This window comes from Berghia stephanieae, chromosome 4 (assembly GCF_034508935.2).
Source record: "Berghia stephanieae isolate SIO BIC M18660-M18661 chromosome 4, UCSD_Bste_1.3, whole genome shotgun sequence".
Lineage (NCBI taxonomy): Eukaryota > Metazoa > Mollusca > Gastropoda > Nudibranchia > Aeolidiidae > Berghia > Berghia stephanieae.
Genome location: NC_088363.1, coordinates 29,099,990 through 29,114,349, shown reverse-complemented (window position 1 = coordinate 29,114,349; position 14,360 = coordinate 29,099,990).

Sequence of the window (14,360 nt, the reverse complement as noted above, 5' to 3'; positions counted from 1 at the left end):
ACATGACGTGATTCGTATGACTATGACTATGACACTGTCATTGACAGTACTGCCAAAACAACTGTCAACACATGAAAATGGCGGCAGCTGTGCTGTTTCAAATTCGTCAGAGAACACTGATTCAACGGGAGAGGGTGTTTCGGGTCAGACTTAATCCCATCGATTCGTTTAACGACGATGAAATATACGAACATTTCCGTTTTCATCGTGAACACATTTTTATAATTTGTGATCTTGTAAAAGACGACCTTGATCGTCTTCTCTGGAGGAAAGGTTAGTATCTGTATTCATTTTAATTTTAATTCTAATCTCATACTAGACTAATCTTTAAAGAGAAGTTTTCTTATATTCTCATGCATCCAACCCTAAATCGGTGCGGGCAAGACTTCTTCTTCTTCTTCTCCTTCATCTTCACACCTCCTCGTCCTTCTTCATCAACATCATCATGTTCATCTTCTTCTGCCACTTCTTCCTCCTCCTCTTCTTCTTCTCAACTGAACTAGTCAAACTAAGTGTTAGTGTTGGTAGATTTCTCTAATCATCACACACAAACCACTATGACTGTTACTGGTATGACATGGAATGGAAATTTTTTCACCGCTCTCTGGCACTATTGAATTTTGCATTCCCTTAACCAATTTTCGAGCTCTTGTCGGAGATTATTTTCACTGTAATTGTAATATTTTTGAAAGGGAACATTTTTCATTAGCAAAACCAGTTTAGAATTGAAGAAAAAAAAATTGTACAGTTGGACTGACAAATTGCTGAGGAGAATCAATCTTTAAAATAGGATTTTTCACTCGAGGCGATGGGGCAGCGTGGCTCAGCAGTATGGTCTTTGCTTTGTATCCAAAAGGTAATTAGTTTGATCACCCGTTGTACTGTGCGGCCTTGAGCAATCCATCTCGTCCTAGTTCCATTTGCGGCACTGCACTGCGGCTGATGTCTGGGTTATTCCAGTGTTCCCTTGGAATAGACGCTAAAGACAGACAAATTTCCCCATTGGATGAAAAAAGGGAATGTTATCTTTATATGCATATATGCTGGTCTGACATCCGAATGCAATATGGGCCTCGTTTAACATTGTTGCACTGGACATTATTTTGTGTAATTTTTTGAGATTTTCATTATAACAATGAGCTCATGATGTATTGGGTTATCAGACCTGCAAATTAGTGCACGTTGCCTTAAGGCTTAAGGAAAATTAGTTTATTTCATCCCAGCTTAAATGATGAGATTTACCGTTATAATATTATAATAAATGCGAGAGTAAAATACAAACTATGACACTATTTCAATACGAAGCAGAAATCAGAGCCATTCGAAACATTACAAGAAATACAAACAAAAAAAGAAAAGAAAAATATCGGATCGGAAGGTCCTGGGTTCGAGCCTCGTGCTCGGCGCATAGTTGAGTCCTTGGAAAAGACTCTTTACTCACATTCTCTCACCGTACTCAGGTGTAAAATGAGTACCTGGCCGTTAACAGTGTTGTCTTTGTCCGAAAAATTGTAATATCGCCTGACAGGCGTCATGTCCTGTCCTACATGTTAAATGTTGCTGTTGACCAGGGAACTGTTGTAAAGCGCTTTGAGCACATTTAATGGATATTGCGCTATATAAAGCTCAATTTAATTTAGTATGAATCAAGTAAAAATCCTCTCTTGCGGTTATACCAAAGCTGTTAAAAAATCGTAATATGTTGTTTCAAAACTTGTGTCGTGTTTTTAAAATTTCACTTCAAATACACATTACAAAGATGTTGTCGACGGTCAATTTAAATAAAGTATTTCACTGGATAGACTTTAAAAAGTGAAAGTAATACATTCGAGTACAGTTTCCTTGAACTTGAACTCATTCGAATATCCCAAATTTTTTCATTATTATTTTTAGTTGTCATTCCATTCCTTACTTGAACTAATTTCACCTAGCCAATGTAAAAAAGGATTTGATTAATTCAAGGTTTTATTTTAATGCGCCCTGTTATTTCGACCACCGAAAATTTACTGTTACATTGACAGTTACGTTTGTGTACAATATGATACACATGCATACACACAGGCACTCACACACTCCATTGTCATTTCGCATAATTGACACCTCTCTTACTTATTCTTATCACTTCGCCATTCATTCTAATTTCAATGCCACATGCCATGATTTGCTACTAGTTGGCTACGTCATTAAATGAATGATGTGATACAGGAACCTCCCAATAAAGTAAATAATAATTATAAATTTCCCTTTAATAGTCCTCATGCGGAAATTTGTCTTAGGGTTTATTCAATGGGAATACTGGAATAACTCCGGTGTCACCAACAGCACAGCGCTGCAAATTGAGCTAGGGAGAGATGGCTTGTTGATGGCCACATGCCATGGTGTATATTCGAACTAGGTATCTTTTGGGTACGAAGCAAAGACCATACTGGTGAGGCACAAGCGTCAAGTACAATGACATTTTTTTAAAAATTATTAAAATTTAGCTTTACATAGCGCAATATCCACTAAATGTGCTCAAAGCGCTTTACAAGGGGACACTGGTCAACAGCAACATTTAACATGTAGGACGAGACAAGCGCCTGTTAGGCGATATTACAATTTTTCGGACAAAGGCACCTCTGCTAACAGCCAGGTACTCATTTTACACATGAGTACAGTGAGAGAATGTGAGTAAAGAGCCTTTTCCAAGGACTCAACTATGTGCCGAGCGCGAGGCTCGAACCCAGGACCTTCCGATCCGAAAGCGAGTGTCATACCACTAGACCACATCTGCACAAAGACATCATGCTGAAAGTAATCGCATCAAATAGTTCTTCCTTCACTCCTTCAGAGCTGCAAGGCTGGTGTAGCGGGAGTTTATCTATGTTTCTTTAGTGTGAAACAGACAATAGTAATTGCTTGCTACCCCTTGGATAGGACACAGGTTTATTGTAAAGAACTTTCCACCAGATCTAACAAATACAGATTACCCACCCCATCATTCCTGGGTGGTCAGTGGGGTCAAATAAAAATCTCTACTTTGCCCTTAGCATGTAAAGCGAATACCCTAATAATTGAGCTAGAGGGACCAACTTCGCATCAAAGACCTGTTTAGATATCCTTAAATATTTGAAATGAAAAAAAAAATAATTTAATGAATAGCAGTCCTTCAGAGGCATGAAGCCCAAGGAGCCAGGGTTTATCCGGTTTCTATGGCATGAAACAGACAATAACAATTGCTTGCTACCCTTTGAATAGGAAAGGTAGTCTATCACAAAGTACTTTCATGAGATCTGACAGACTTAGCTACAGAAGCACAACCCCTCCGACTATCACTATCTCCCCCCCCCCCCCCCCCCCCCTTTCTACCACTTACATTACATCAGAAAAAGGGGCAAGTTGGAACAATGCAATGGTTTATTCCTCTGTTCCCCTCTCCTCTGCCTCCATCCATTCTAACCCCACTACTGGCAGTCACTACCACTACTAAATGCTCTTCAAAACTTGTAATAGTAAAGCACCATCCCAGTGATAAGAAAAGACATCATCAGGCTTCACATAAAAGCTCATTACCCAATCAGTTTTCATCAGGCACAGTTACTCAATCAGTCAGTTGTCACACATCATTCGCTTTATTAGGCATAGGACTATCAACATATTGATCAGTCAGTCACTTGCCTCCCACCCACTAGCCTTTTGTTGAGTCGTCATGGTATGTTACACAAAGTACATGGTTGTTAAAAGGTCACCCAATGACTATTACTCCCCCACCCTCATCCCATCTCCATTCCCTGACGCCTGGGTTATTCCATTCTTCCCTTGGAACAGACCCTGAGACACATTTCTCCTATGGGATGAATAAAAGGAATTTTATTATTTTATAAGAGGCCATTGTGCGCGAGCTGTACTGTACGTAAGTTGACTACACTTCCTGATTTAGATTTTATTGCAGGTTTTAATATATGCAAAAATTTTCCTTCTCCCATTTTTAGGTCGTCTCTGATGCAATTTTATAAGTTACAAACTTGGTTCCTAAGTGGCCTGGTTCAGTGCATGATGCAAATTTTTTAGGAAATCTGGGCTATTCTTTGCATTTGAGGATCCACATCGCAGGGCTTTGGATGGTGTGATCCTTGGAGACAGTCGTTATATGTTAAGAAATTGGCTAATGACCCCAATACCAAAACCCCCAAAATAGAGGAGAAGAGGCATTTAACACCGCCCATCGTATCACAAAATGCACGATTGAAAGGTAAGTTTTACCAATCATATAATCCCACCCTCCAGGAAACAATAACATTTTGATAATTTTTGAAATTTAATATTTCAGGTTTATTTTTATATCCACTTTAACAATACAATTTGCAAATGATCAATGAAAATAAAAGAAAATTAACCAAAAAAATAGTTGTAATCATACTGTCATTGTCATGCTAGTATAAACATTACATTTTTTTTTTTTTTGAAGAACTCAGATTAACCATTATATGTAATTCTTTCCCTTCTAATTGTAATTAAATGACTGAGAAAAAAAAAAAATAAATAAATAAATAAAGAGAGAGAGAGAGAGAGAGAGAGAGAGAGAGAGAGAGAGAGAGAGAGAGAGAGAGAGAGAGAGAGAGAGAGAAGAGAGAGAGAGAGAGGTCCATTTAATTTTAATTGGTTTTAAGTGTACATGTACAAGTACAAGCAATTATTGTCATTTCAACAGAGTCATTGGAGTGGTTAAAAGAAGATGGAATTGTCTCCATGACGAGCTCAGAATGACGCCTGACAGAGCCTGCAAGGTTATTTATGTGTTTTTGGCTCCACAACTTTGCTGTTGATGCTGGCCTACCCATGGAAGAAACAACCGTAATGATGATGATGATGACAGCAATCATAACTTTTCTCCTATTGGGACTCGGGAAGGAGCATCTGAACAGAACGTCTTGCTGCTGGCAAGGCAGCCAGGCTGACTTTGATTAATAGTGCTTTTAGAAATATCGTTGAACCTCTCTAATCAGGAAATAAATATAATCATTAATGTAGTACATCACTCTGCAAGTATACTGTGTGCAGTATTCTTGTTGTGATGAGCTACATAAATGTCATACTGTTTTAATTATTGTTCCAGCTGGTCATATGGAAACACATTTCTATATCATATAACTACAAGTCGCCTATCAGGCATCTAGTACTCTTTGACTATCCCATTTTACTCCTTTTTACTGGCGCTGATGTGTTGCAAGTGCTGTAAAATCCTTAAAAACAAAAACAAACCTGTTTGGCAGGAAGTATTAAAGTGCATTCACTGTAATTTTTTCTGGAATGGGTCTGATGTAAATTGGAAAACTGAACAAGAATTCTCATGCCTGAGTCGGTTATCAAACAGAAAACAAAGGGGCATTAAAATTTTCTTTTTTTAAGGTCATCAAAATCCTGAGTTGAGCAATCAAATTTTAACTACCCTATTGTCATAAGACAATTACATATTGTAAGACCTTTTGTATAAATCATTATACCAGCCGCTTAGCCAAAGCCCAGGATAGTCCCAAGTCACATTTGTGATAAGGGTCTTAAATCGCCATGCCACTGTACAAGTTTGTGACAATAGGCCAAAATAACAATCTGTATTTATTCCAGAGGATTTGTTCTACCAATAACATAAGGAACAATGGAGTGATTGTAGTAAAAAAAAGGCCTTAAACACTGCATGCATGCGATTTTAAGTAAATTTTAACAAAAACATATCAGCTCTATCAAAAGTACAGATTGAGATAAATACAGGACTAAAACCCCTCTAAATAACAATTAGAAAATCTCAAGAACCATTTTTTAAAAATGGTTTAAGGCAATTCATAAGACAGGTTTTAACTGCGATTTTCTAAGATACTATGAGGCCAATTTTTTCTACACTATGGACAAATGTATTGCAACATGTCTCCATGGATTGCTTTAAACCATTTTTAAAATTGACTCAAAATACATGTGATTGAATTAATATTCAAATTCAAGACATTAGAAACCAATTGGGTCATGGATAGAAACTAAATTATGATGTCATTTGTGAACGCTCCCAGCTGTGATTTTCATACATGAATTAATTTCCTATAACTGTCATCTGCATTTTTTGCAGCCGCAAATCAGGGCGATCCGCAAATTTCCCAAAATTGGCAAATCGTGGCAAATTTTGGGAAAATTGGCAAATCGCGTGGCAAATTTTGGGGGAAAAAAAGAAGCGAAAACAAAATAACGAAAAAGAAAGTGCGAAACTTGAGAAATGTTGCAGCTTTGCCTGGGCCCAAACCAAGGGAAGCTACTCTCTACGGATAATGATCTCATGCTCGCAGTGTATCTGCATACACTGCAATTCCCAATTTTTGTGATATTCCTCAGCATGAGTCTGATACTGGAATTATACATCTGACCCTATTTTGGAAGTCTGAGGCAGATTATGTTCTAGCTCTCGCTGCATTGGCGTCCCGGTATGCCTTCTCAACATGCTCGTCAGCTGATGTGGAGCGAAGTTTTTCTCTTTACAATCTTGTCTTGTCTTCCAGAAGGCGTAGACTCACAGAAAACAACATCAAAGGACTAGTTTTCCTTTACTACAATAAGTTTATCGATGCCTCTTTTTTTGAGTAGTAAAAGAAAACTAGGCCTTTGATGAGTCTGACTGAAAGTGTACGTTTGTTTGTGTGTATGTGTGTGTGATTGTCTAAAAGTTTGGGCGCATAAATCGCTTTACATTGTGTAAATTAATAAATGTAGCCTCCTTAAATGTAATAAATTGTCTTTTATAAATTTTTTTTTCTGTATCGCGTGTTAATTTTTACTGAAACGCTTAGTTCTCCTCAGCAAATTTTTTGGCAAATTTTGGTCTTTTTGGCAAATTTCTTGGCAAATTTTGGGGGGTTTTTGGGCAAATTTTAGGTCCCAATTTGGCAAAAAATGCAGATGACAGCTATAATATCAAGACATATAAAAAGAATAATTTAATTATAAGTAGTGTAATAATTAATATGCCTCATCTTAAATTTCATGTATTCAATTCTTATGGTATTTTGTTCAACAATGGAGTTGGGTTTTTTTTATAATGGAGTATTTCCGACTGCAGCCATTGATCCACTAATGGATTGTCAGTGATCTGTCATCTCCTCTTGGGGCCAGCTTGTCGTAATCTTTGGCTGATGCCATCTGAGGCATTCCACTCCTCTGGTGTATGGGGAAGAGTTTCTATTGTCAAATCATCTACTACAACTACTGACTCCACCACAGAGCAATCAACAAAACTGATTTCATTAATCTCACTCATATCCATCTGTCTGGCTAGTGTTGAAGCTGTGGAGGAAAAAAAATCTTTAGAACATCTTTTTCACTGCATTGAAACAAAACATGATTATATCTGTGAATTATGAAACTGGCCACATTATGAAATCAAGTGGTGCTGAAATCAAAAACGTCATTTCATTTTGAAACTTCTCTGATCCCACATAGTCTTCAGGTCAAAGTCAGAATTTGGAATGATAAAAACTTTTGAACAATGTTATCTCCTTAAGCAACATGAAATGCTGGCCATTTAATTGAGATGATTTTAGAACCACATCCCACTTTTTAAACAAATCCTTATAAACTGTTTGTCAGTGCTTAAAAGTGTTAATATAAATATATTTGAGAAAACAATGGACTCAGCAACAGTATGCATTTTTGTTTTATTTCCTTGTAAATCATCTTTTTGTTTGAGTATTTTTCTCTAAGGGGGAACCAGTATTTTTTTTTACATATGTAATATGTGATAAGTAAGCATTTGAGTGTGTTCCTCTTAATGGGGACCTGTGCTTGTGCCTGGACGACACTTTTAGGTGACTTCAAACTAAGTCCACCGATGGCATGCTCTTGGAATCTACATCCATTCCATATAAGAACCATTCCCTTTTTGTTTTACTTATTAGTGCTTTGAATTGTTAATCTAGAATTGCTTGACTATCCATTTGCATCCTTTTTACTGGTGCTGAAATGACCTAAACATGTCGCAAGCAATTAAAAACAGAAGAGGATTTATAATTCTAGAACATTTTGTTCCTTTTTACTGGCACTGATATGACCTTAATGTGTTGCAAGCGCCGTAAAACCATTAAAAACAAACAAATAAAGAATGTTGATTAAACAAAATCACACAACCACACTTATGTTATACTTCGTGGTCCCACTGTCACTTCAATGTCCCCCATTTTGACCAACTTGTTAGCCGTGATAGTCCTTTCAGTACTGTTGTCAATGTTAAATACACTGTTAGTGGCTATGTGGTCTTGTGGTATGACACTCGTTTTCGGATCGGAAGGTCCTGGCCTGAGCCTCGCTCGGCGCATAGTTGAGTCCTTGGAAAAGACTCTTTACTCACATTCTCTCACCGTACTCAGGTGTAAAATGAGTACCTGGCCGTTAACAGTGTTGTCTCTGTCCGAAAAATTGTAATATCGCCTAACAGACGTCATGTCCCGTTCTAAATGTTGCTGTTGGTCAGGGACCCCTTGTAAAGCGCTTTGAGCACGTTTGTGTTTATTGCTATATACAAAAGCTCATTTAAACAAATTTTTCTTTATTCTTTCGGGTGAAATTCTATTAATAATTTAATGACTTTGTAGCAAAAGAATTATGCTTACTGATTATGGTGTAATCTCCAAGATTACAGTCAGATATGTCAATAATAATTCTGGCTGGACTGGGATTCGGAACCAAACTCTCAGTGCCCATTACTGTAAAGAAAATTGTTGATAAATTTGAATTAAATGAAGTATAGAATTCACAAGTTGCACTTCAAGTCCAGATTACCCATTACAAACTTAATGAGGAGGAACACAGTGGTGTTTTTTTTTTAAGGTGAATTGTTATGAAATTATAATGATTTTAATTCTATTTATATCAATTTTAATATGATACGATATCAATTGATTTTTAATGTAAAATTTGCATCATATAATTACCGGTCTCTGGCTCTTTTTTTTTTTTTTAACCATGAAATGCATCCAAGTGTAATCTTATCTTCTGATCTTGAGACCCATGAATCCCAGAAATAACAAATCTGCTGGGAATTGAACCCATGACACTTTGATTCATATGCAAGCATGATAACTCGCTGTGCCATTGGCTTGCCCTAAATAAAACACTAAATGAAACAAAATAAATCTTTACAGGACCCAACTCCAAAGTGGAATTTCAATACAATGTTGCATGATGCCACTTTGACGATTTGTGATAAAAAATACATGGCAATCCCTTATGACACAAAAGCTCTTGCTCCATCACTTATTTCAAATTTGAAATATTCATATAATTTTGTCAGCTACTTCAGGATTGATGGTGTAAAGTAAATTTCAAGATTTTAACTACCATTGAATTATTAAATGTGAATAATCTTGTTTTGATACTCGACTTCAGCCTTCATTTATTCTTTTAATGTTTTTAAAATTGAGAAAAAATCAAGAGGGAACGTGTCCCAGAGGCAGTTGTTAGATATGCAATAGAGGTGATATACTTTTGAGACTTAACTACCAAAAGAGGATAGTTATGTTAGAGAAAAATGAATCAGTGCATAGGCAATTGTAAGGATGTCAATATTAGACGATCACAAAAGATGCATGCATACATAGTACAAATTACTTGTTTAAAATATTGTAAGGTACTATTTGTATTCATGTCAGGCAGCCCCAGAGACCAGCGATCACATCGTCCTCCACTGTCCAGTCACTAAACTTGAAGGTGGCTATGAAACCGTCCTTAGGGTGGAGGAAGACTTTAGAAGCTGGGTTGACGAAATAAATTTGGAGGTGTAGCCATATGCTACTACTACTACTTTATTCATGGAATGCCTAGATGACAGCCTTTTACATTTGTATACAGAACAATGTATGGAACTATTATAATTGCAGAAATTTACCTTGAATACCATCAACAATGTTACTACACTCGCCAATAATGACGAGTACCGGTACTTGTTCAGTAAAGATTGAAGAGGGTCCTGGTTTCCCCCTCCAGTCTGCTTTACATAATCAACATGACTTTGGACTATTCTTTTCGTGTCCTTGAATTTTTTTTATAGCTCCATCACCGAACGGTTTTTGAGAATTCCGCATTGACTCTCATTCTGATCTTTTCCCAAACCTGAAAATGAAAAAGGAGAAAAAAATATGTAAATCAACGATTATGTAATGAGATTGTTGAGGACATTCATTTTGCACTGGAATCAGTTCTATTGATTGCTTTTTGTTGCCATAAAATCTTTATTTATTATTATGGTTGTAGCAAACTTTACTTGTATAATTAGTCTGTATCCTTTAAATTATTTGCATAAAAAATGTCATGCTTTTGAGTGTAGATTATTATCAGTCATACCTCTTAAATTGGCATTTTATCATTAAATATTTGTAGGGTCTGACTGGAGAGGGTGAAGATTTATTTCTTGCTTATCAAATGTACTCGGGTAGGTCGCCCTAAATCTGTATGCTTTTCTATACCTCAAATTCCAACAGCTCTAACTGCAATTATTTGACATCTTTTGTTAGTTTGATGTAAATACATATGAGGTATTATCAGTTAACCTTGCTTAAAAACCGAAAATAGATACCAAACCCCCTCACCCCAAATATGTATGCTCATGCCCCAAACCCGTATACGGCTTGCCCTAAACCAGTACAGCATTAAATTAGTCTCCTAATTTTTCAAAATTTCATAATTTTTTTAATATGATAATGTTGTGGTAGAATTTCATTTATAATTAGTTTTTAAAAATATTTTCTAAAAGACAAAAAAAAAATAAAAAAATTGAGCATATATAAAGAGCATTATCCTAGCATTTACGTTTGTTGCGGTTATAACTTTTGACGCATTAGCGATTTTCTGTTATTTTTTGCACTGAAAAAAAAAAAAAAAAAGAATAAATAAAGACACAGCTTGGGAATTTTTTTTAAAAAGAAAAAAAACAACCTTTTACTTTTAGAAAGAAGTTTATTTTCACTTCCACTTCATTTCGAATTTTTCTGGTTGACTTGTTCTAAATATTCAAGTGAGTTGAAAGCTTAAAACTTTTGTCATTTTTTGTGGCAACTGACACAGATGCTAGATTTGTATACGGCTAAACATGCTCAAAGCTCTGTAAGGGGCTCCAAGCCAATAGCAACACCGCAATATCACAACTTTTCCCCGACAGAGTCATTACTTTTAATGGCCAATTACTCAATAAGGAGCCTTTTCCAATGACTCGACTTTGAACCACTCAGGGAGGGACTTGAATCTTGGGCCTACGGTCCAAATGCAAGTGTCATACTACAAGACAACAAAGCCCCACTTAGTAGGGGCAAAGAGGAAGGGTGAAATTTATTGCCTAACCTCCGCACTACACTACATCTATTTATATTGTTTATTGATAAATTATGGGTGCCATGTCGGCTATTATGATGCTTTAAAATTTTCATTGAACATGCCAACCTGTTTTTTTCATTTTTTTTCCATTAATTTTCTTTTTTTTTTTTTTAGAAACCCGAGACCGGGTTGCCACCTTGCCTGTTCTTGCCAAGTAGGTAGTAAAAGGGTGGATCAGAGAGCAGAGCAGGGAGATAGGAAGTAGATAAACACGAGGTATACAAATACAAAGCAACATTGTGAGTGACAGGGACCTACAGTAGGCACTTGCAAGAATTTTTCAAAATAGTGGCTATGGGTATTAATTTAGCGTAGAAAAATAAAGGGAGTGAAACATTAACTAGAGTGAAAAAAGTATCGCTCTATCTCCACTGGTTAAAAAGTTATGACCGTTTATGTGGAGGAAAATCTCTATATAGCTTAATAGAAAAAAAATGTGACGAAAGCACAGCATCCCAATGCATAATCAAGTTTAATTCAGAAACAGCTTCAGATACAACTTTGAAATTTTTACATGTGGTAAATCATCTCTGTAATACATTGCAAACAGAAAATGAATTATTTATTGAGAAAGAAAAGTATAGTTTAGAGCTGAGACAGCTGAAATCAAGGAAAAATAGATCACGACATACAAATGAATGACCTATTGGAATTTTGGAAAAGTCAATAATAGAATATTTATTCACATGAAGATAAACCAAATACACCACTGAATCGGCGTCATTTAGTTGTTCACTTTGAACTTTTCAAAATGAAAATAGACCTCATAAAAGCAAAGATATGGACTGACAAATGTTTGAGGTGGTGTATTAGCCTACTCTACAATCCTACAGATGCCCAGTGTCAGTGACCGTGCTGTAGCCTATTTTTATTTCATTTCATGATAGACCAAATACACCACTGAATCGGCGTCATTTAGTTGTTCACTTTGAACCTTTCATAATGAAAATAGACCTCATAAAAGCAAAGATATGGACTGACAAATGTTTGAGGTGGTGTATTAGCCTATTCAGAAAAGTGAGTGGAGCAGGCACTTATGTTGGTAACAACAAGATTTTTATTCTCTATTGTCTTCTGGCACTTTTCTATTCACTTCATATCTTGTTGTTACCAACATAAGTGCCTGCTCCACTCACTTTTCTGAATTAAAAATTCACCCCATACACCGGAGCATACTCAATGTCTCAATCGTTTCTATGTTATATGTTTGTGTTGAGAATATTGGCTATTAAGCTTAACTGCTGGTCAAAATTATTCGCGATGGTGGTGTACGAACGAATCGGCGGTCTCAAGAAGTGGGTGAGAGAGGGATCTAGTAATGACTTTGGGTTTGAAACGAATATTTTTGTGTTCGTGGATAGCTCACACGGTAGAGCCACGCTCTCACCTGCCAGGCGGAGTTGTCGTACCAATAAGGTCGCAGTTCGAACCCCACCACCGCCGCGAAAAATTTTTATTCTCTATTGTCTTCTGGCACTTTTCTATTCACTTCATATCTTGTTGTTACCAACATAAGTGCCTGCTCCACTCACTTTTCTGAATTAAAAATTCACCCCATACACCGGAGCATACTCAATGTCTCAATCGTTTCTATGTTATATGTTTGTGTTGAGAATATTGGCTATTAAGCTTAACTGCTGGTCAAAATTATTCGCGATGGTGGTGTACGAACGAATCGGCGGTCTCAAGAAGTGGGTGAGAGAGGGATCTAGTAATGACTTTGGGTTTGAAACGAATATTTTTGTGTTCGTGGATAGCTCACACGGTAGAGCCACGCTCTCACCTGCCAGGCGGAGTTGTCGTACCAATAAGGTCGCAGGTTCGAACCCCACCACCGCCGCGAAAAATTTTTATTCTCTATTGTCTTCTGGCACTTTTCTATTCACTTCATATCTTGTTGTTACCAACATAAGTGCCTGCTCCACTCACTTTTCTGAATTAAAAATTCACCCCATACACCGGAGCATACTCAATGTCTCAATCGTTTCTATGTTATATGTTTGTGTTGAGAATATTGGCTATTAAGCTTAACTGCTGGTCAAAATTATTCGCGATGGTGGTGTACGAACGAATCGGCGGTCTCAAGAAGTGGGTGAGAGAGGGATCTAGTAATGACTTTGGGTTTGAAACGAATATTTTTGTGTTCGTGGATAGCTCACACGGTAGAGCCACGCTCTCACCTGCCAGGCGGAGTTGTCGTACCAATAAGGTTGCAGGTTCGAACCCCACCACCGCCGCGAAAAATTTTTATTCTCTATTGTCTTCTGGCACTTTTCTATTCACTTCATATCTTGTTGTTACCAACATAAGTGCCTGCTCCACTCACTTTTCTGAATTAAAAATTCACCCCATACACCGGAGCATACTCAATGTCTCAATCGTTTCTATGTTATATGTTTGTGTTGAGAATATTGGCTATTAAGCTTAACTGCTGGTCAAAATTATTCGCGATGGTGGTGTACGAACGAATCGGCGGTCTCAAGAAGTGGGTGAGAGAGGGATCTAGTAATGACTTTGGGTTTGAAACGAATATTTTTGTGTTCGTGGATAGCTCACACGGTAGAGCCACGCTCTCACCTGCCAGGCGGAGTTGTCGTACCAATAAGGTCGCAGGTTCGAACCCCACCACCGCCGCGAAAAATTTTTATTCTCTATTGTCTTCTGGCACTTTTCTATTCACTTCATATCTTGTTGTATTAGCCTACAGTCTACAGTCCTACAGATGCCCAATGTCAGTGACCGTGCTATAGCCTATTTTTATTTCATTTCATTAGTGACAAAGAAAAAATATATGTACTTCTCTTTTTTTCGCACTGTCACGGAGTGCTGCAATCTCGACATAATTGTATTTTCCAGGAGGGCTGCAGTTTCAGGGTTTGAAAAGTTATAGTTTTTCTCTTGTTGAGCTCCATTTTCGTCAATGAATTTCAAAAGGAAATAGAATCTAAACAAAACGAAAGCGGATGTAGCGCTGATTAAAT